This window comes from Panulirus ornatus, chromosome 4 (assembly GCF_036320965.1).
Source record: "Panulirus ornatus isolate Po-2019 chromosome 4, ASM3632096v1, whole genome shotgun sequence".
Classification (NCBI taxonomy): Eukaryota; Metazoa; Arthropoda; class Malacostraca; order Decapoda; family Palinuridae; genus Panulirus; species Panulirus ornatus.
Genome location: NC_092227.1, coordinates 4,030,612 through 4,055,455, shown reverse-complemented (window position 1 = coordinate 4,055,455; position 24,844 = coordinate 4,030,612). Strand labels below are relative to the sequence as shown.

Below are 24,844 nucleotides of genomic sequence, written 5' to 3'. Positions count from 1 at the left end.
AGAGAGAGACGCTCCGAATATTACAGGTGACAAAGTGAGGGAAGAGAAAGAGGGGGAGGTGGATTCACTAGAGGACAACGCTGCAATTTAAACAGACATCTTGCCACGCGAATAGTTTTCACAATGCTCGAGAACGTAAATGAGCACTTGCATAACGTTCAGTGTTATGAAGAAGGAAAGCGTGAATTGATAGATCCGGAGTGTTAGAATGCGTTAGTGGGGAGGGAAAACATGCAGCTGGTGGGGAAGATATCGGAAAATGGTGAGGAACGGAGGCTGCTGTGAGTGTGTGTGTGTGTGTGTGTGTGTGTGGCGGCACCAGGACATGAATGAGTGAATTGGAGCGGGACTGACGCTGGGGGTCAGAATGATAACTAGGTGCGTTCCAGGGAATTATGTTTCATTTTTCCTCCACCCTCTCTGTGGATGACGTCGTAACAGATAACCCGGCAGGTGATACCAGTAAGGAGATGGATGGTAGCCGAGGCTGGACATGATCGCTGGTGGATGAAACGCCAGAGGAAATGATGGAGATATGAGGGGAGGTAGGGAGTAGGCAGACGCGTATGTGTGTGTGTGTGTGTGTGTGTGTGTGTGTGTGTGTGTGTGTGTGTGTGTGTGTGAGTGTGTGTGTGTGGGCAAAGGATGTTTAAAACTGAATGCCGGCCAAAAGGAAGGTGGTTGCATACGGGCGAACTGTTACGGAATGTGAAATATACCTGACCTGCGTGGGGGGACCTCCGAGCGAGTCCAGGGTCTGAAATATCTGCGATATGTGCTTTGTGAGGATAGAGGCAAGTCCTGTCGATATAACAAAACAGTGAGAGGCAGGTTATATAGCGTGGAGTACTGGGTAAAGTTACGAATTTAATGCAAGTCTGCAAGTATGGCAGACAGAACTTTGAAAGAAGTGGTTTGCTTTGATACTAGAGCGAAACATGAATCTACAGTGGACGAATGGCGAGGAGAGTACAGTAGTGGAGGAGGTTGAATCCATCTGGTTTACTTGTGGAAGTGCGAAGACTGGGCGGAATGAGGAATGGACACGTGACTGTACCGGCGGGAACAGAGGGACAGATGATAAAGATGGAGTTCTGAGATGGTATGGATAAAAGCGGGGTGTGACAAAGTGTGCTTGCGTGAGAGAGTGAGGTGGAGGGAAAAGAAATGACGATCAATAGTGGAGGGGTTTGGAAGGGAGGGTAGACCAACAGCCAGGTGGAGGAGAGAATGTGAAAAGATACCACGAGAGAGAGAGAGAGAGAGAGAGAGAGAGAGAGAGAGAGAGAGAGAGAGAGAGAGAGAGAGAGAGACCTGAGCTGTGTCCTGATGAACCTCTCCTCACTAAGATAGTGAGAAGAGATACTGCAACTGGTTGATAGTGGAGTAATAATGACAGGAAGATACGCAGACAGACCGACAGACAGAAAGAGCAATAGGCAGATAGTGATATATATAAAGAGACAAGACAAATACATGGATATAACATATATAAAGATGGATGTAGATAAACTGATGCAGAAATAAGCCAAATTTGAAAACGGTGAAAATAATAATTTGTGTTTTGACACAGAAAATTACCATGGTAATGATTAACACACAGGAAGGGACTTAACATTCATCATACAGTATCAGATAACACATTGTCATCCTTTAAACATTATCATTCAAATGACTCCAGAGTTTCCTAAAACTGGGTTGATCTTAATCCTTAATTATTACATTTTGACAAACAATAATGAATAGGACAAGACTTTTAGCGAGACAAAAATTCAGTCAATCCTTCGCTGTACTTTAGTGCATACGTGTTGCACGGAGAGAGAGACCTTTCACTTTTGATATGAGCTGTGGTGTTCTACACCATCAAAGAACCAGTGGTCAACATCCTTTTTTTAATAATACTCGTCTACCGCAGAACGAACCATATTTACAAATTTTGAATAGCATAAGATTACACACAAATTACGATTTGTAAAATGAGATTACTCGACTTCAATCATCATCTCAGGGAGATAAGAGCGTCTGCTAATTTGAGCTTTGCTTACCCACATCATCTGTCCTTAAGTGTTTGCTTCAGCTTGTTCCAACGAGCCTCGTCAGCTGTCAACTCCGCTAACGAGGGGAGAGGTGATTAAAAGCTTGAAATTATTACGTCAACTGATCCATATTCTCCTTCTTCCAAAAATGGTGAATAAACACAGAGTGAATCTCTCTCTCTTTCCTTTCAGGTAGTGAGGGAGATCAAATTAAAAAGGTTTTATATAATTATTCTCATTGTAATGAAAAGTTACAATTATCAGAATAAACTGTGAGAATAAATCCTTGAAGTTTTTTTCGTTGGTACTTGGGAGGGACAGATGACAGGAGATCTGATGGTCCAAAATGAATTCATCTGTGAAAAAATATATATATACATGTACGTGTGTGTGTGTGTGTGGGGGGGGGGGGGAAATAAACAGGATAGAAAAGCAGAAGACACCTCCCCAACCACCTCTCTCTCTCTCTGGATTCTGGAAACAAAAATGATAGGGGTCATTTGGGTTAGATTTACTTTTAACAGATGTCAGCAAAGTATTTGTGCTCAAGGGTTATACTGCCAACGCACTCAAGGGGTGTAATATAGTGCTCAAGGGTTATACCATCCTGCTCAAGAGGCGTAACGTAACGCTCAAGGATTATACCATTGCACTCAAGGAGCGCAACATAGTGCTCAAGGGTTATACCATCGTGCTCAAGTAAGAGGTCTGATTAACCATGGACGATAGTTGAGGAAGCGTGTGGGGAAGACTAGAGATGCTACTGTTCACTCCTTATAAAACTGGAAGGGGAGGAGAACTTAAGACCATAATACTCCCTACAATGAGACGGTAATTCCCATTACCTCTCTGCGTCTAGCAATATGGCCTTGGTTTCGACTCGAGGTTTCGTAACTCTTTCGACCGCTTGGATCCTCGGACGTGGTAACCTCCCCCAGTGAAGCCATCAGAGTTCATAAGGTCTCATCAAGTGAAGACCGAGGCTTCGGACCTGCAGTATTGGCTTGCCTGGTGACGCCCCCATCAACCACTCACGGATTACTGTGTTCGTATTCCCGTCTCGTTATTGATCTAAGCAACGCAGTGTTTCTGATAACGTTCCACCATTCGTTCATAATTCACTGTCTCGCGTAACTTTTGTTGTGTTCCTCATTATGTCTCGTCGTCTATTCAAGCAACACCGTGTTTACTCTAATGACGTCCTGTCATCCACTCACGGATGAGGGTGTGTGTCTTTGAACATCTGTGGTGTTTCTCGTAATGCCTTGTCATCTTTCTCCTGTGTTAACACTGTGTTTGCCGCGTCGTTATACTACCCAGTCACACTGTCTTGTGTTTCCCGTAAGGCCTGCTCGCCTTTGTCTTCCTTAATGGCGTTCATTCATCCATTTGCAGCAGGTTTTCCTTTGTCTTCCAGTTTCATCATCTGTTGGTTCTGTGTCGTATTTACACGAGAAAGACAGAAGGCCTGATTGGCCCACGACTGCGTTGTCTACTAAAATAAAAATGGAGTTTTAACGACAAGAAAATGTGCTTCCGCTCACCAGTTTTTCAAGCTATCACCGACTCTCTGCTGCTGCACATTAGCCATCTACTGTCCCCGTTACCGCTGTCATTTATACCTTTTATTTCTGGCGTTTTTCTCGAGTATGAAATGTCTAAATGACTTTTGAAGGTAGTTGAAGTTTTAGCATTCACTACGTCTGACGGTAACTTATTCCATTGCTCAACACACCTATGGGAAATGAAGCTTTTTCCAAAGTTCATATTACACCCTTTAGCTTTGAGCTATATTTCCTTCGATTTGGTAACTATTTTTCTTGTATTTCGAAAACATGTTCGTGATTTATGTTATCAAACTTGTTCAGACTTTGGAACAGATGGATTAAATCGCCGCGAAGTCTACGTTTCTTGAGGGAGAAGAGATCCAATCGTTTTAACCTCTTTCGTATGCTAGATTTCTATAGGATGGGATCAATTTTGTCCCGCGTCTTTGTACTTGCTCTAATTTTTCCTCGTCTTTCTTATAGTTTGAGGACCAAAACTGGACTGAATATTCAAGGTGTGGTCTTTCAAAAGAATCAAAAAGTGTGAGAATTGTTTTTGTCTCTTGTAATCTATGTTCTTGGCTACGAAACCTAACATTTGGTTGCCTTTTTTTTAACATATTGCTTGACACTGTTTAGTAACATCTTGCCAATATATGAAACTATTTTGCTTTTCTTCCGTTAGGGAAAATAAGATTCTTTCCCTTCACGAATAAGCGACATTTCTGTCAAACTCTTGTGTTTTTCCTGTCTAATGGAAAGATCAGTGGCCAGCACTTAAAGACAAACACACAAATATGAGTTATCAGTGCATTATGAAGATGATTAAAACACTTCACTGATGCTATGAATTTCTCTTCCTCGCCTTAAACATGAAGTCATTTTCTCGAATTGTATAGAAAACTTCATTCTATTGACAGAATAGTTCTATTTCCCTTAGCCACTTAGAATCGATATATCTACCGCTTACACAGTGATCTACCCCCAGACTTTTCGCACAATGGGAAACGTAATGTTTACTGCCCGAGCCTTCGTCACAGAAGAGGTGTTACTGCAACATCGTCACAGAAGATATGTGGTAATAACATCGTCACACAAGAGATGTTGTAACAACATCGTCAAAGAAGAGATGTTATAATAACATCGTCACAGAAGATGCGATATTCGTAACATTTCTTACGATAAGGTTGGTCGATTCCCTGGGCCTATGAAGGACCAGGGTCATTATGGCCACCATCCCCATCATGTAACTACCAATCGAACAGCAAACCACCTCTTTTGGGTCTTGGAAGGATTACAAGACCATATACACATACACACACTCTTCACACACGTCCCTTGAATACACGAGAGTTACGACAACAGCTATGACAAGAGAGGCAAACATCCTTCTAACAACTTAGCAGACGTTAGTTAGAGAGGACTTTGTTACCTCATCTACTGGTTGTTTACGTGGAGCAGGAGCAGCAGCGTCGGCAGCTGAGGGGAGAGGGAGGAGGGGCTCGCCCGCCTGCCTGCTTTCCTGCCTGTGTGTAATGATCAAAAACTCGTGACGGGCGGGAGGGAGGGAGAGATCGTACCCTCATGTTGACATGGGCCGTTTGCCGACGATTATAGCATCGCCCCGTGCCAGCTGCTGCTGCTGCTGCCGGGAGGCGACAGGTTGCGCAATGAGGGTACTGAGCTATGCCAAAAACCGTGTCAGGGCTGTGTCTCAGGAGTGCCAAGCTGTGCCAGGAAATGTTCGGCCGTGCCTTTGGAGGTACCAGACTGTGGTACAGTGTCCGGCTGTGTTTTAAGGGTAGTAGAATGTGACAGTGTTCGGCCGTGCTTTAATTAAGGGTACCGCAATGTGGCACAGTGTTTCGCTGTGCTTTAGAGGGACCAGACTGTGGCACAGTGTTTGGCTGTGCTTGAAAAGTGCGAGGTTGGGTCAGAGAGTGTCAGGCTATGTTTAGGAGTATGAGGTAGGCTATGTTACAAGTGCCGCTCCTATACTCGATGCGTGATTTAATGAAACTGTCATGCTGTGTTAGAGAACGTCAAGCTGTGCCTGGAAGCGTCATGTCAAGCTGTGTTGGAACTGGAGCATGTGAAGCTTTGGTAGGGAGAGCCAGTGCACACAGCGTGGGAGTCGCCAGGGGAATGCCAGCTTAGCCTAAAATGTGCCAGGCTGTGTTAGGGAATGCCAGGCTGTGTGAAAGATTAGAGGTATGTGAAGAAGTGAAAAGCTTTTTCAAATTCTAATGACCAAAATGTGGTCAACTGTGACAGAGCAACCATCTTGCGATGTTGTCATACAGTTTTCGAAGCTATCCGAAGGCGAAGCGGCGTAGCAGAGACTGCTATAACCATAGCGCGTGGTCGACTGTGTTAAAAAAAAAACGTGTATCTGGCTTTGTTAGTAAGCTTTACTGGATGAGTACAAAAGAGGGCTAAAACGAGTACGGAAGTGCTCTCATGGTCTCCAATCTGTATTGAAGATAGGGTCGCAATGAGCTTTAGACGAGAGCATGGTGGAGGCGAGCGTGTGGTGAAGATAAGGGTATGGTGAGGTTGTGAGTGCAGTGAAGATGAGGGTGCGGTAAAGATAAGGTTGTACTGATGATAGGCCTTCGACTTGACCTGGGGAGCACCAAGCTTTGAGGGGAGACTTACGATGGTGCAGAGAGAAAAATCTAATGAACAGAGTCTCTTAAGCACGACAGCACGACTGCACGACCTTTGAGCACCAGGGTGCAATTCTTATGTACGAGAGCACGACCCTTGAGCACGACTGCACGACCTTTGAGCACGACTGCATGACCTTTGAGCATGACGGCACGACCTTTGAGCATGACTGCCCGACCTTTGAGCACGACTGCACGACCTTTGAGCACCAAGGTGCAATCTTTAAGGACGAGAGCACGACCCTTGAGCACGGAAGCACTTCACCTGAGCACCACCCTTGAGCACGACGGCACGACCCTACTGAAAGATGGCACGAACCATGGGCATCAAAGCCTGACCTTTCACCAGTCCCTGTAGTGGTGTCAAATTCGAGGTCACGCCTTGCATACCCAAGGGCCGTCCCCGTCGAGCTCAAAGTGTCGTACCGAAGTCCTCAATGTGTCGTACCCTCGTGCTTAATGTGTCGTACCCTCGTGTTCAATGTGTCGTACCGTCGTATTCAGAGGGTCTAAGGAATATCAAGCTGTTCCTGCCTGAAAATGTCAGCCTGGAACAAGGCCCCAGAGGGAGTTACCGGGGACACAGAAGTATACAGCACAATACAGATTCTTCTCTGGCTGTTCTAAAGTACGCCATTCCCTCCCATGGTTACCCGTGGTCTGTGTAGGGAAATACCTATATCAGACTGTAAACAGAGGGAGTTTTACATTCGTGGGGCCCACAAATGTGTGTGTGTGTGTGTGTGTGTGTGTGTGTGTGTGTGTGTGTGTGTGTGTGTGTGTGTGTGTTTACTGTTTTGTGTGATACGGGTAGATGTTTTTACACCGAGTATCCCCGTCTCTTAAGCTTGTTTATAAGTATCATGTATATACTCCTACGTATGTATGTACACACATACACACACACACACACACACACACACACACACAGTAGATGTACCTGACTCACGTGCTTATATCTAGTGTGTGGAAGTCTCCAGCGACACCTCGATCTTAAGCTCCTTTTTATGATTAGATAACTAGTAAGCATTATGACCTAGTTTTATAATATCTGTCACACATCAACTGCGTAATGTAGGTCAGGACACCATTTATACATGTAACAGGAAATACAAGGGTCAGGAGTTGTACCCTAGGGCACGCCACACGACAGGGACAGAAAGGTGGAGATGCCCCCCCCCCCCCCCACTCAAGAGGCGTACAGTAGCACGTCGACGCTCGCTGTGGACGTCTGCGAGCCATGGAACGAGACCTCGCGCAGCCCAGAGCTGGCGGCTTTGCCTATATTATAGCTGACGAAGTCGAAAGGTTCGGGGGAAGTCAAGGAAGGTGTAAGGTACAGGGGTCTTGCGTCCCTATCTGTTGTCATGGATCAAGTCACAAGAAAGCAGTCGAGACAGTGATGGTAGAGATAGGGTCTTTTCAACAACAAATGGCCGAGGATGTAGAGAATTTCTTATATCTATATCGGCCCACATAGCACAGCTCTCACTATCTGGGGATCTGAGTTGTTGACTGTGAATTGTACCACGCACGACAGACTGTGACCTTCTTGACATCTGTATTTGGGAAGACATGGGACGCTTTCCTACCATAGATATACTGACGATACATCAGAAGGGTTTTTTTCTAGTTCAGGGGACGAAGCCTTTGTAGAGTTGAATGTGGAGGTTGATGAGTGACGTGGAGCGCTTTACAGTCAAGCCGTGCAACTGGTGACTTAAAATCCTGGTGAGGACTCGTAGTGTGGTGGTGGTGTTGTCTGGTCTAGGATGGACAGAGGCAGGTGCTGTTAAGGTGGGGGAGTGTCAGGCAGATGATGGGGGTAGTGTCTTAATAAGCAGAGGTGTCGATTGTTCAACAGACAGCCAATTAATCCAGGGAACAGGTGGTGGTGGTCTGATGTTCTACGTCCGGACAGTTCTTTACAGTTTCCCGTGCCAATGAGAACCGTCGGTTCGTTTCAAGTGTGGTTTCTTTAGGGGCAAAATCTTCTCTCAGCTCGTATTCCGCTAACATCACTGTTGTGATAAGGTGATCCCAGTCTCACGGTTATATTAGTCCCTTCATCCCGTGTACGTCAGCCGGGCGTAGCGTCACACATCTCTCGGGGGAGAAGCAATGGTACGTATTCGTAATGATAGTAACGTAAACTTTATATTTGGTTTTTTATGTCTAAGCCATTTACATTATTCAATACCATCAAAATCACATCCCATTTATTTTCTATTTTTCATCTTTTTACAATCCTTCACATACCCTCTAAGGGTTACGCACTTGTTGGGCCGTCTTTGACGTGTCATCCATCATCCGCCCACTCCCACACACGCAGAGGGCGGGGTGGGTGGGTGGGTGGGTTGGGGTGGGCGGCACGGTCACCCACGCCGAGGGCGGGGTGGGTGGGCGGCACGGTCATCCAAGGTCTGTCTTTCGTCCGCCTGATAACTTGCGAACAAACAAGGGTAGGGTCAAACAAATTTGGCACACAGTTCCATCATTATGTAACCCGGGTATAATCCGGAGACTAGGAGGTCAAAGATCAAGGGAGGAAGGTTTGGAGGGGAGTATTATCTATTCCCGTAGGATAACTCTGGCAAACCATATCGGGATGGGTTTGATAATGTCATCAGTCCCCCACAGGTCTATTCGAATCCAACTCTGCAGTAAGGGGGACCTTTTTAAAGAGTCAAAGGATCATGGGAGAAGGTTATAATCTCAGGGCTCCATGGTCGACACGGGTCACTACCACACTTGACCCCAGTGTAGCTCAGGTCACCATCATGAACTGCCTGCCTCTGCGATGGAGCTCAAAGACGCTCATAATTCTTATGCCAGAAGCAGCGAAGACTTGTGTCAACGAATGCAGTCTTTACCGACATCTTTGAAGTCACATGAGGTGTTGGCCTGCTTTTTCTCACTGGCTGTTCCCAAGCTTCGACATTGTAAGCAACGGAGTCGTTGATTGTCATATTTGGTAAATCATTCAACTCTCTAGGTACAACAGACGACCTCCTCCTTTATCAGCGAGGATGTCGTACAATGGTGACCTAACGAGAGTTATTTATCTCTTTTTTTTGAGATAGTTACAATAGTCATGTCCTGGTTACAGCTGATTTGACAGGAAAACATTTTGTAGTATGTTTCCTGATGGACGGAGCGAGTGCAGCTGATGGGTGACTTCAAGCGGTGTTAGGTGGAGGCAAAACGGTGGGTCTACTGGTCCAAGATGTTGTACTTCGACTTGTATCTTCTACACCACGAAAGTCCACAAATCAAATGTTGCGTAACCAATCTCACAAGTAAAACTTTAATACGTCAATTTCGGATATCTCCTTGTCGAATCTTGTCACGCTGAGCGCCGGCAAAATAACCAACAACAAATCAACCCCCATCCCAACATTTTTTTTAACCTGCCACCGGCAATATAGCCGATACGCCACAAATACTCTGTACTCTCGTGAACACAGAACTTTGATGTCGAAAGTCACCGAGACGCCGTTGTCAATCATTCATTTTATCACAGGCAAGTGCCCCGCTAACCTGCCCGCCTGAAGACTTTATACCCTGGTAAGCTGATACGCGCCTCGTCAAAGCGGCCATAACCCGCATCACGACAGGAACCATGGAGGCATTTCAGAAGTTACCACTCGGGATAATAGGTCGGCAGCTGTGCAACAGATGGCGTTGACGGCGTTTTTCGCCGTCATATGATCAAGAGTTACGCGATAACCCGGGGGCCGTCGACCTAACAGTTGGTGGTTCCTGGTAGTGTCTCTACCTGTGCGACAATAGGGTTGTTATCTAGAGAGCGAGAACTTTACAAGTCGACAGGTATTTATCTGCGTCGTCTAACAACCAGAGCCAAGGTTATATGAGGGGAGTTGTGGATAAGACGAAAAGGGATGTAAGAGACGAAAAAAAAGTTACAAATGTTTGTGAAGTACCAATAACAGCATATGAAGTTTATATGTACATATGAATAAGTTTATATACAAAGAGAAATAAGCTATGGGCTAACAGGATAGAAGAATAACTCAAACAGAAAAAGAAGCGTAAAGGAAAATTCTTTACAAAACCCCAACCCTCTCAGCTCCTTAACCCACCTCTCATAAAGAGAGGGAAGGAATATGAAAACTTGTAACAACAGGTTGTATACTGCTTGTATAATATGTTTGGCGTCCTCTGATGTGGTTGGTAGAACAATATGAATGTGCGAGGCGACCGACGGGGCACAGAGTGGCTTGTGACTGGCAAAATTCATTGTCGAGGTGCGAGTTGGGCGACAACAGAATAGCGATTTGTGCGAGTTATCACAAATGCTGATGACAGTGCACCTTGTGGTACTAAAGAAATAAAAATTAATCGAGGTAGTGTGTGCAACCAAACCTGACACAGGTAAAAACATCTGAAATATTTCTAATAAATTCCCATTACATAAAAGAAAGCATTCACTTAAGATCCGTAATAATGAAAATCAGTCTTTGAATTAGACGTTAAGTTTGGTCCGAGATCCTGCACCTTACAGATGGTGGAGACAAAAGTTTAATAAGTACACTGTATGAAGCAGTTTCGGGTGGCGCTCGAAGCAAGGTTCCGAGAGACGGGTCTTCGCTAGTTAGAACTCGACACTCGCCACGTAACGAGATATGGGTAGGAGTGACAATTAGCCCCGCTCTACGAAGTTGGGTTCCGAGAGCTCTGAGCCGTCGCGTCAGTGAGGTGGTCCTCGAAGATAGTTTACCGAGACGGGAGTCGTAAGGGAGGCGTGTTATATGTCATAAAAGCCAGGTAGACAAAAGATGGGTCTTCGTGGCTCAGACGTGCGCTTCGTAATGACGACCCTTGGACGACTTCAGAACATGTATGAACCATCTGAGATACAGGAAAATCTGATATGGCCCACTCAAGAGGCCATATCAGATTTACATTAGAATCGCATCGGATTTTGCTGTGGCGGCGTTAGACCATCAGATTTTGCTGAGGCGGCGTTAGACTATCAGATTTTGCTGTGGTGGCGTTAGATCCTAAGATTTTGATCTGGTGGCGTTAATTCTAAACACTAACATCCGAACAGCAACTGGCCGTGACCAGCATAACGGGACCTCCAGCAACTGCTGAGGCCAGGAGTTATGTCAGTCGGGAGGGAGTAAGGCGCAACAACTTTAAACAGTTGCCAAGATGTGAAGAACAGATCCACATTGCTGCAAGATGATAGTTAAGCACCTGAGCACGACGGTACACCCCTTGAAGAACGACGGTACACTCACTGAACACGACGGTACACAGTTCGAGAGCGATGGTATGCATCCCTTGATCACAACGGTACATTCCTCGAGCACGACGGTATACACTTCTTGAGCACATTGGTCCCCACACCCGCCTCCCTTGACCGATGCGGTACGCACCCATTGAGCACCACAGCAAGACCCCCTCGAACACAACGGTACGACACTTAGGTTATGACAGCAAGTTGCCTTCGACTTCAACCCTCAAAGGGGCTAGGTGAAAAGTCGTACCGTAGGACTCATGCAATTGCTCTCTCTCTCTCTCTCTCTCTCTCTCTCTCTCTCTCTCTCTCTCTCTCTCTCTCTCTCTCCTCTCTCTCTCTCCTCCCTCCCTCTCTCCCCTAGGTGACTCTGGCACACTCCAGCGAATTTTATGACTTATGTATCGTCCCCCTGGGAGAGAGGCAGAGTGAGGGGGGGGAGGGATGTGCATACTCAACTAACAAAAAGAGAAAAATTTTGATCTACGTCTGACATTTTCCTACCCCTCAAGTTCCTTTTAAACCTTATTACATGAAACTAATAACGTAATTGTTCTCGGATATTCTAAAGGATTTAAATCATCTCCTGAAAGGCAAGCTCTTTTAGGAAAATGGAAAACATTCAGATTTAACAACAGTCAAAACAAAGGGTTAAAAAAAAAAAAAAAACGGTTGCCGCAACTGTACTTCCAAAAACTACACTGTGGATGGACGTGTCAGGCCTGTTCATCACTCCTTGTCCAGTGAAAAAAAAGAAAAATAAACAAAAGCTGAAACGAAAAAATACTGCAAATCTGCCCACATGAGCTTTCACCATTACATATTCTATTAATGCATTTTTTTTTTCCTTATCCATCTGGGTTCGAATATATGTTCAAAGCTTCATTTATTTCTTATCCTATTTAGTTTGAATATAAGTTCGAAGTTTCATTTATTTCTTATCCCATTTAGTTCAAATATATGTTCGAAGCTTCATTCACTTCTTGTTCTCAAATATATTTTCGAAGCTCTTACGACAGGAATTACAAATCTTAAGTGATGCCGTTTCTTCATCCTTTCTCCACAACGAGGAGCAAATCATATGAAAAGAATTGGATCCTTTTCAACTCGAGTAACCATCTGGTTAGCCTCTGCCACCTTGAGTTCCCGCCCAACAAGAACTTAAAACATTTCCTTTTGATCTGGATAAACAAAATAATACCGTTTCCCTTACTTTCGTGCGCGATTATGAACGTATGAAGTCAAAAAGTATTTTTTGTTCACCTTCCTTTCCGTGTAGAATTATGAACGTTACGAAGCCAAAAAGAATTTCGTCCCTTCTTTTCTGTGTGTTGGCTCATCAGCTCATGAAGTTTGTTACAGCAACGGATGACTGCGATTTTTTGGTCACCTCGGTGGAATATCTGATTTATTCTTTACTTCTTTCTCTTTCCTCTCAGGTTTTTGGACATCCTGCACTCAACCAACGAGGGGGTGGGAATATTCAACGGGGGAACCCAATACCTGTCTAGTAGCGCCCTCGTCCACACTCCGTTATCCGACATCATATTTCTTTTATCCCGACAAAACAAGGCACTAAACTCATGACTTATTCAGATTCATAAATTTCCACTGTCTTTCACTGACAAGCTAATCTTTCATTGGTACTTATTGTGGTTTTCCTCTAATCTAGTAAACGTAATAAGATTCGACATGGCAGTTATGGAGGGGGAAATTTTTGTTTATTATAGCCACCAACCTGAGCACACACCAATATGAATACAAGTCAGTAGGTAACCTCCCAGCAGCCTGGGGTCACAGGATGTGACGTTGGGCGGTACCACGTCCGTCAGACGACACCCCTGCACAGATGAACAACCCACAATTCGATTCCAGAGCTTCCATCCAAATGGCCCACACCAGATGGCAGGATTAAAGCTTTTCTTTACTATACGAAGATGACGGATTTACACCAGTCTTATTTTACCATAGGTCAACGACTACACTGCTGTCGGAAACCGAAAACATGTAGTCGAGTTGATGAATGACGTGGAAAACTGCAAATCAATCCATCTCACATCTGTGCTGGCTGGCTGACTGCCTGCCTACACACACACGGCAACACTGGCTCGTGAGACGAAGAAATGTAAACTGTGTTGTACATGATACTGTTATGAGGTCACACCTTGCGAGTAAACGTGAGAATCATTATCAAATCTCTCAACATCAAGAGCTGTCTTTATTACTTCGAAAGGACGTAACGTATGACGAAGAGTTTCATTGTCCGGTGGTTCAGATAGAAAAACGAAGATAACCCACAAACTTCTAATAGAAACTGGGTGGAATATCTATAGGATATTATGATAAGATTAATCTTAAAGCAATTCTAAAGGAAATACGATCGAAAGTGTCATTATCTGGTGGTTCACAGAGTTCCGAAGCAGTTCCTCAGAGAATATGGATTGAATGTTTCAGCGTCAGGTGATTCAGACAAAATGTGATCATTTCTACGGAAATATCTGACGAAATGTGTCAGCATCTGGTGACTCAAAAAGAAAAAAATCTCAATGCACTTCCAAAAGAAATATGTTTGAGTGCTTTAACGAGAGGCGAGTCGGAACATCTCGAAGCAGGTCCTTAACAATGTCAACAGATCATAACTGACAGAACTAAAAACCTGCGACTCACACGTTAGTGCTGTCGGTAGTTCAACAACACAGTGGCAACTGACACTATTTTTGGCCATCCCTCCTTATCTAGAGAAAAGCCTTTGAGCACTATGAATCCCACCAGTGTTGGATTATTTCACAAGGCAGACAAACGTGATTTTTTTTAAAAATTGTATAAGTCCCATATTCCCATTTTCTTTTCACAAGTTCATCAGCCTGCGTTTCTGTTAAGGCTTTGTTGTACATTCCCCCCATATTTACAACATGGAGCACATTCTCGGGTCAACAGGGCTACTCTGGAGTCACTGGATGATAAAATAATCCAATCATTTAAAGTTCAAACATTCGGTTCAAAGAAGAGCAAAATACACTACTAGGTTGCAATAATGACGATAAAAAAAAAAGGCATCTCAGATTGTCTTTATTTTTTTTGTAGTGATGGGTAAAGGCCCGAGACGTCGTGTCCTGATATAGCATTCAGAGAAGAAGGAATGCCTTCAGCTCTCGGCTCAAGAGCGACACTATCGCGTCACTTGACTGGAGGGCCGTAACACCTACCCTTAGGTTACGGTTCCTCCACACACACACACACACACACACACACTATATTTATAGCCTTTACAAGAATGTTTGCTCTACCCTCGTCCAGTCGAGTGAATAATGAATGTAAACTCACCACGACTTATCTCTGGATGTTATAATGCGAGCGGGGGGAAGAGGGCTGGGTGGGGGCCGGAAGTCGTGTCCCTCCTATACAATCACTTAACAATAGAAGGAACAGTGGGAGGAGGCTAGCAAGTGGTTCCCCCACCCCGCCTTTCCTTCGGGACAAGCTAGTCTGCTCTTGGCGGTACGTCGCTTAAACGGGAAATGGTGAACTTATGAAAAGAGCAATGCTACCCCTTGTTGCAGAGGAGTGATGCGATGTGTTTTGCACGTCATTCATAATAATGAGGCTGGCACAGGTGAGGAGCTACGAAACGTGCGGCTGATAATAATGTAAATTGCTAAGTCATTTAAAGTGTTAAATCTCCATTGCACCTGCACAAAATCGTATGGAGATTCGATTCCCCCGAAGCCAATTGTGTGCATATTGTTTTGCACCACGAGTCCTTCGAATCTGGTAACCTCGCGTCTGCAGGTGGCTTGTTTGTCGCTTCTCGTCATCATTCACGCCGATGTAGCCGCTTATGAGGAACCTCTTGTGAGATCACCTCAGACAGGAACTACCTCTGTTATATCAGTTGCATTAGGAATACGCAACGGAAGAACACAAGACCCAAATTGCGGTCATAGATCAGTCTCTCTGGTATATGTAGGGTAGCACAACCACTCACCTAATCCCCTCCTTGTCCTCCTGAATAGCATGACCACTCACCTAATCCCCTCCTTGCCCTCCTGAATAGCACAACCACTCACCTAATCCCTTCCCTGTCCTCCTGAATAGCATAACCGCTCATTTAATCCCCTCCTTGTCCTCCTGAATAGCACAACCACTCACCTAATCCCCTCCTTGTCCTCCTCAACAGCAGGACGACTCAGGGCTCTTCCTTACCCCTTACATCAGGGTCTTTCTTCACGGCAGTTCCTCTCCCTCTAGACTGTGACAGCGCCGTGTGTCATCGGGGCCGGCGATGGCCGAAGGGATCTTCAAGTACATTAATTTGGGGGACAGGCGAGGTACGCCGTCGCGAGCCAATATCTCTACGGGAATTTATGGGTTGGGTCACCCCCGTGGTGTGTTCTCCACGCACACATCGAGGTGGGGCGCCGAGTATCTCGTTGAATATATCGTGGGGGGGGATGATGCAAGGGCCTGACTGTGAGTAACCTCAGTAGGGACTCCAGGACTACTAGATCCAACGTGTTCGCCAATTCCGAAAAAGGAAATCATTCTAGACTTGAATGCCAGAGGTTCGAAGCCACGTGCGCATATGAGCACAACACTCATTAAATCAGTGATTTAATGAGTGTGTGTGTGTGTGTGTGTGTGTGTGTGTTCTCGGGGGCCCCAATACCAAACATGGTCTGACTGAAAGCCATCATCCACGCTGACCACACACCGCATTTGCCCGTGAGGAAGAAAAACCTCTTTGAGATATCATAAAAGAACTGAGGAGCCGTTCCACAATGTACTACGATCAAATCAAGCTAAAGGAACATCAATATGGAAGAGGGTCGGACCCATATCAAACAATGCGATGTTGTAACTGCCAGAATACACCAAGGGATACAGGTACACAACGAGGCAAGACCCGAGAAAAGAATGATCCTGAACATTCCAAATGCCGATGGATGAACATAAACTCCGACACCATCTTAAAAGAATGTCCCAGAATCGGTGCTTTCAGACCTCGAGGCTTACCGTCTCCCCAGTTTTTGTGATTACTGTTACTCATATCCTTCAAGACGTTCCGACAGTGTCTTCAAAACTCGCCTTGTCATGTATGCAAACACCTGGCGTAATCGTGGCAAGTATAAATATATTCTGTAACAACAACATCCACCCTGACCTTTCTTCGTATCATGGTCAGTGTTAACAACATGGACAATGCCAGTACATTTGGTAACTGTATGCCCAATATATAATGTATCTTTAACCTTTCATGTCAGTTTTAATGAGTGTACGCTAAACTGTCCCATTTCACGATACATTCCTCAGTGTATATGTAATTTGTTAATGTATATACTGTAATGTAAAAAAAAAAAAGATGGGGTTTCGTATTATGCATGACCTGTCAAACTTGCTTTGTGTTGTACAAAATGTTGTTACCAACGTTGCTGCTAGCATCACCTACTATCCTGTGTGACTATATATCATGTAAATGATGTATCCCAGACCTCTATCCCCCCTGATGAGAGAGGGTGAGCCCTTTTGGCCCACCTGTCATCCTCCTATGTCCCATGTACTGTCCCCACTGTACTGGCCTCCTCCTCCTCCTCCTCCACCTACCCCTTAGATACGTGCCCTTCACCCACACTGCCACTGAAATGTTGTGTCTATGTACATACAGAAAATAAAACATTAAAACTTAAAAAAAAAAACTAAGTCGGGGATTTCCGGATCGTTTGAATACATGTCGAGCATTATTTGGGATGAGAGAGTTACGAAGGGAAGTAGAGAAAGAATCCCTAAACCTTCCCTTAGGGAAGCAGGGAGAGAGAGAGAGAGAGAGAGAGAGAGAGAGAGAGAGAGAGAGAGAGAGAGAGAGAGAGAGTCCCTAAACCCCTACCCCCTCCTCCCCCAAGGAAAGGAAAAGAGTACCATCTTAAACCCTTCCATAAGGGGCGTAGAACACCCCTCAGACCTTCTCTCAGGGGGAGTTAGAGAGCATCCCCAGAAGTTCTCCACGGTGGGCGAGGCACTTCCGTCAGTGGTGGTCAGCGCCACCGTCCTGAACTGTCGTAACCCTCCTCACAAACTTCATTCATGACTTAAGCTTTTTTTTTCATTAACTTCGTCACCATCATCGTCACCATCACCAATCACCATCATCGTCACCATCATCATCATCGTCACCATCATCGTCACCATCACCAATCACCATCATCATCTTCGTCACCATCGTCACCATCATCGTCACCATCATCATCTTCGTCACCATCGTCACCATCATTGTCACCATCATCATCTTCGTCACCATCGTCACCATCATCGTCACTATCATCATCTTCATCACCATCATCGTCACCATCACCAATCATCATCTAGGGCTTATATAACTGCTTCGTCTTTCGTTGAACACTGCATTCATGCATACGTAAAGTCCAGGTTTTCCTATTCATGTTCTTTCGTCATTTTCGATTAATGTCAAGATCAAAATTGTACCTAATCAATCTATGTCCAAAATATTTCTTAGAACGGGCTAATGTATAGCATTTAACATGAATAAATATTTTAACAACTGCAAATTTGTGTTTACGTTCTAAGAATCGATGACGTATTCACAGGACACCCCAAAAATAAATCTGAGATGGGGCCCATGTGGATGATCAGAGCGATCCTACAGGCAGGTTGTAATGTTTAATAAAGGAGGGGAAGTAGGCAGACAGCCTGCATGTTCAAGCACTGAGCAACAAGTATATGGTAAAGACATTTCATTTTCATCTCTACACCACACTTTGCCACTGTGTGAAATGAAGTAAATAGACCAAAAATTGACTTGTATTTGTATCTCCCCTGATGATGTGATTATTACACGAAAGTGCACTTGGAAACATCGTGTTCCATTTCCCCATAGGGTCATTCCCTGCGTGTCGTAGAAGGCGACTAAAAGGGGAGGGAGCGGGGGGGCTGGAAATCCTCCCCTCTCGTTTTTTTTTAATTTTCCAAAAGAAGGAACAGAGAATTGGGCCAGGTGAGGGTATTCCCTCAAAGGCCTAGTCCTCTGTTCTTAACGCTACCTCGCTAATGCGGGAAATGGCGAATAGTTTGAAAGAAAAAGAAAAAAAAAATATATATATATATATATCCCACCAGCAGCAGCATGAAGCAATTTTTTTTAACCACACTTGAAAAAGAAAGACAGCTAAAACGAGAGGAAAAAAACGCAGCATAAAAGGTCTGTCAGCGGCACTGAAGTGAGTTTCAGAGACCAGCTGCATTTTTCAGGGCGAGCCGCCGTGTGTGTGTGTGTGTGTGTGTGCGTATGTGTGAGGACGCGTCGTCCAGCATTTCGCAAGGGATATCCAGTTCCCATGACTTGATAATGTCGGTCCCACAGATGTAAATGTAATTGGGGGAAAGATGTGGCGTCTAATATTCTATCCTGCTCGGGGAAATGGGTACATCATCTCTACTAATTTTCATACCGGAAGCCAAAATTGACACTTGTAACTTAAAAAAAAAAAAAATGGGGATGAAGTTCTTCAGTTAATACGCTATGGAATTACGCAACAGAAAATATGATTAATGTAAGAAATATGAAATAAAATTATTAAATATATAAATCTTGGGTTCTAGCTATGGATCTATCATAAACAAATGGGTTACCACTCTTCATCAAGAATTTCACTGCAATACCCTGAACAACAATTTTTATACATGAAGGAAAATGATTACAGAAACCAGACACAAAGTTTCTGATGGACTGGTGATACAGAACACGGACAGCCAGGTCTACAGGTGTGTGTGTGTGTGTGTGTGTGTGTGTGTGTGTGTGTGTGTGTGTGTGTGTTCTGGTCACTATCTCTCGTATCATTATCGACTTCAACTTTTGTAGGTCAAAATAGGATCATCTTACCCAAGATCAGGTGGCCCAAGTACAACAAACTAATCATAATACGCTAAACAAATATACAACCGAGAACTCGCCCAAGTATACATGAAGACAAACATGTGTATAAATTCACAGAAACGAAGTGAAACATACTATTTTGCCCCGCCACAGTTGGCGATATTATGGGTTACGCGCCTAGTTCTTGAGTGTGTGTATGATATCCCCAAAGAAGGAACAGAGAAGGGGGCCAGGTGAGGATATTCCCTCAAAGGCCCAGTCCTCTGTTCTTAACGCTACCTCGCTATCGCGGGAAATGGCGAATAGTATGAAAAAAAAATAAAACCGAAGTAAAGTTGATCACTCGTATAGCCTAATCCCACATCACGCTCCAGACGAAAACTTTAATCACATACTGACCAATTCCACATTGATCAACCGAACAACCGAAGGAAGATATAAACGACTACTTCTGTCCGATAAAACTACCAGTGGAAAAGATGTTCTCGGTCAAACGATCGGTAACGATTTGTGCAACCGAGGGAAAAAAAAAAAGAAAGACAACGACGCTTGGGTGAACTCAAATCATGGATGTAGAGAAGACAGGGAGAAGAGAGTTGAGGGGACGGGGGGGGAAGGATAGGGGTAGAAATGAGGAGGTTATGCGTGTGAGAGAGAGAGAGAGAGAGAGAGAGAGAGAGAGAGAGAGAGAGAGAGAGAGAGAGAGAGAGAGAGAGAGAGAGAGATTGTGAAATCAGACCTATTGGATATTATGGTAAAAACATGTGAACATATGAGGGGGGGGGGGGGAAGGAATGCTAATGCTTTACTAGGGGAGTATAGGTTACTTTTTCTCCTCGCCCCAGACCACACCAACAATGTAGAGAAAGTACAATGCCCAAGTGGAAAGTCACCGGTGGCATGACTGTAACTCGAACTGAGAAGCCTGTGTTTAAGTGCTAATATATTGTGTGTGTGTGTGTGTGTGTATGTGTGTGTGTGTGTGTGTGTGTGTGTGTGTGTGTGACTTGCATACGAGCCGGGGAGATGGTCAAGACTAGGAGGGAGTCCTTACTGGCATTCTACAGCAACCTGATGGTGGTAGGGTGTCATGTGACGATATCAACTTTGAGTCCCCAGAGTTTAATGGATACGTCTGAAGGAACAAGAATGGAGGACTAGGGGAGGAGGGTGTTGGATTCTGTGGTTAAGACGAAGGAAAAAAAAGGCTGCATTCTGTCTTAGGATTGAAGGAAGGGGATATGGATTGTGCCTTAAGCCGATAGAAACATACGAAATCAGCAAATCGGTCATGAGATGCAAAGCCACAGGGACAACAAGTATTGACCATACCATCATGCAGCCACCTCCCACGACAAACACATTCGACCCACACAGACGCCCCACCTATGTGGACGTGATCGTGGTGGAACCGAAGAATTCTAGACCATACAGATAAAATCAGTGACAGACATATTCTCGTTATCACGGAAGATTCATTCACAGAGAAGAACGTAACCGAAAAAGGGTCATGAGCCTCGGAATCGTGGGGTAATGTTTACACAATAAGGGGTCAACAAACCAAGACTCGGCGAAGAGAGTAGTGAAGGAGAGACTTCAGATGAAGTGACTCAAGACCGTAAAGCAGAGGAGGAGGAACTAGTAATCGAACCAGAAGACAGAAGCAGTGAACAGTTTTACGAGAAGGTCAAGGACGTGCGGGAGACTTCTTAGCTGGAAAGGGCTCGTGAGGGTTCTTGCCTGAAGAGCCTCGTGGGTCGGATGGACGGACGAGTCAATATCCACCTGGCGTACTCCAGGAAACCTTGTACGTGGGAAGGTGACGACACATGCATGAATGATCCGATCCTTTTTGTTAAACCACGACGGGACAGCAGGTGGGTATGGCCTGATTTTACAAACCCTTAGCCAAATAGTCATGCCTCAACAACCCCGAGGGTCGTACAGTCGGGTTCCAGGGGTTGATTAATCAAGTATATTCCATAGTTTAAACGACTAAACGTAATACTTACTGGAACTAAAACTACAGGAGACAGAGAGGAGAAAGCTATAGCGATGAACAGAGGTCAAGGATTTTGTCACAGGGCCTGGTTCCTTTCCTCTGAAGAGAGAGGGGAAGGGAAATGAACAGGAATAAGGAAGCCAAGACCGAAATAAGTTACATAAAGAAAGGAAAAAGAGAGAGTGAATTGTAAAGAATAATGCTTGGGAAAGATATGGGAACGAGATGCAACAAGATGCAAGTGTGCCAAGAAAACTGTAAATAATTTAACCAAAAAAGTATGGGAAATGTTACCATATACGGGGAAAGGCGAAGGAAAACAACATACGGGAACGGTGCAAGAAAGTCATTAAAGGAGGATGAAACTGGCTCACCATTAGATTCAGTTAAAAAAAAAAAAAAAGTTAAAAAAGGATTTTATTAAACTGCTGAATTTAGATGATGGGAATGGGAACAACTAATCTATACGTCCAACTGAACACATGGAAGTTAAAGTTACTACGTGAAGAAGTAGAAGCAACAGTTTGAGAGATATCTACCAGAGGAAGGTTACGTAGTACAGTGGGTACAGCGAGTATCTACGAGTGAATCGAATAAAGTCTACATGTCAAGAGTTCCAGATAAATACATCACCATATCTGTCACACATCTGAAAAGTCCACGAAAGATTTATGTCAGTAAGAGCTTGTTAGACTTAACTGGGAGGATTGCAACACCTTTTTTTACACCAAAAACAGGGGGATTCGAATGTGATGCTTATGCTTCGAGCGCTCTTAAAGATCGGAAAGTGGGTTAAGAGACACATGACCTTTACAGTGCTAGGGAAGGCATTATACATCATAGTAAATACAAGTCTTTGGAAAATATTGCACGAACATATAGTACACTTTGAAATTGTTCAGAGCAATCATGATGTCTATAGTTTGCAACGCAATGAAGGTAACAAGTATGTGTGTGTGTGTGTGTGTGTAAAGGTTAGAGGTTTGATGTAGATACGTGCGTAACACAAGGGACTGTACTGTTACCACTGTTATCCGTATTATCTTCGGTAAGATTCATGGCAAGGGTCTGTGGGCCAGACAGACAGAGACCATTTTGGTACCTGCTGATGACATCACTTCATGTTACTAGACTAGAAAATGATGACCCCCAACAGACGAATGGAAAACGACGGCAAGGAGGTCGAAAGAACTTCGAACACAGCACCTGCATCAGTTGTAAAGGCAAATGTAGAAGACCGGACGCGTGGCATGAAAGAAAGAGGCGTGAGATGAAGGGAGGAGGCGTGGCATGAAGGAAAGAGGCATGAGATGAAGGGAGGAGGCGTGGCATGAAGGAAAGAGGCGCGAGATGAAGGGAGGAAGCGTAGCATGAAGGAAGGAGGCGTGGCATGAAGGAAGGGAGCGTGGCATGAAGGGTGGTGATGTGGCGTGGCATCCAGCGGCGAAAAATGACATCATACCACTTTAGGTATGTGGGGAGTGAAAGTGGCCAGGAGTGGGTAGAATACTAGCGGAAGCCTGACCAGGGAACACCAAAGTATTCTAGGAACTTCGAGGTGGAAGAAAGTCATATCTGATGATAAGGCATAATTGTATCCCCAGAAAAATCCGGGTACCCATCGTTAACTCTCTCTCTCTCTCTCTCTCTCTCTCTCTCTCTCTCTCTCTCTCTCTCTCTCTCTCTCTCTCTCTCGAGTCCAGCACCGACATACGGCTCAGAATGCTGATCACCAGCTAAAAAAAAAAAAGGCCTCGAGACTTTAATTAAAGATAGCTAAATATAGGAAGGAAGAAAAGGTTTAGAAATATGGATACAAGCGGTTTTGAACCTACCCTGAAGTATATGAAACAGACAATGTTTCCCCCTGAGGCAGAATGGCCACCCAGCAGCGTTCAGTCAGTTGACATACGACTGCTAATCAGAGTTCGATACGTATGAGGAGTTGAAATGATCACAAGGCAGCGTTGAACATAATATAATCAGGTAAAATCCCATCATCATCATGATGCATAGTTCGACACATATGATCAGTTCAATCACCAAGCAGCGTTCAACATTATAAAATCGGTTGAAATATTATCGCCGAGCACCGTTCGACGCGTGTAATCAGTCGAAATAATCAGCAAGCAGCGTTCAGCATAATATAATCATTTAAGATATGATCGCTAAGCAGAGTTCAACGCATATTACGAGTTGTATTAATCACTAAGGAGCGTTCAACGTCACATAACCAGCTGAAACATGATTTATAACCAGATGAAACATGATTTTCCAAGCTCAGGGGTCGACACACAAACATGATCACAAAGTTCGACACACTAATCAGTGAAACATGATCGAGCAGAGTCCGACATATAACCAGAACTCACTTTAAGGATGATCACCAAACGAGTTCAATGAATTATAATGGTACTTACCTTGCGTCGCTCCCAGACAGGTCTACGGCTGCACAACCATCAGTCACATGAGTGACGAGGCTTTCAAAACATTAAATCACTTTCACTAATTTTCCAAAGCATGTCACAATATAGTCATGTACTACACATTTAGTTTATATAATTTTCAAGGCACTTATCACTAAAGTTCTCAGTATCCACACAACCAATATCCTACTTATACTGTTCACTATTCACTGTGGTTTCTAAAATATATTAAGTATTCTTTATCTCTAAATACAGTACAAGTTCCACTATTTGATGTATCCACCAAACTCTTCACCACTTACTAAACATTGCAATATTGTTCACTTGACAATAAATGCTGTAATAACACCATATTGTTCACCAGTTACTCTGCGTTACAGTATTTTTCACGATATCAAATATTGCACAATCACCATATTGTTCACTAGTTACTAGATGTTGCAATATCATATTGTTTACTTGTTAAATGTTGCAGTATCACAATATTGTTAACTTGAATAAATGTTGCAATATCACCATACTGTTCACTTGTTACTAACTGCCGAACTATCAACTTATCACCATACTGTTCACTTGTTACTAACTGCCGAACTATCAACTTACTGTTCATCAGTTACCGTTGCAATAATGCTCACTTGACAATTATGTTGCAATATCACAATACTGTCCATTTATTACAAAATGTTCCACCATCACCATATTGTTCATCAGTCACTAAATGTAGCAATGTCACCATACTTTTCACAAGTCACTAACTGTAGCAATACATCAATATTGTTTATCACACTGTGATCTTCACCTTGTTATCTATCAATCATTGTACATTGTCATATTAGCATCATATTATTTAAGTCACCATATCACGCGGTATTATCACCCTATGTCCACACATTCAGAATCTTGTCTCATATCATTTGTTCAGTCTTTGCTGGGTGCAGTACGGCATGGGTGAGGATGCTCATTCTAACCTGATGCTACACTCAATTTCTTCACTCAATACGTAGGAATTTACG

The 24,844-nt window shown here is 44.1% G+C and overlaps 1 long non-coding RNA gene across 1 annotated transcript in view; it reads right to left on the bottom strand.

Moving 5' to 3' along the window:
* Positions 1–24,382, bottom strand: part of LOC139764434 (uncharacterized) — a 452,132-nt gene extending 427,750 nt beyond the window's left edge. Inside the window, exon 1 of the long non-coding RNA XR_011716374.1 lies at positions 23,826–24,382. This is a non-coding gene — a long non-coding RNA (uncharacterized lncRNA). The remainder of the gene's footprint in view (positions 1–23,825) is intronic.
* Positions 24,383–24,844: the final 462 nt, after the last annotated feature.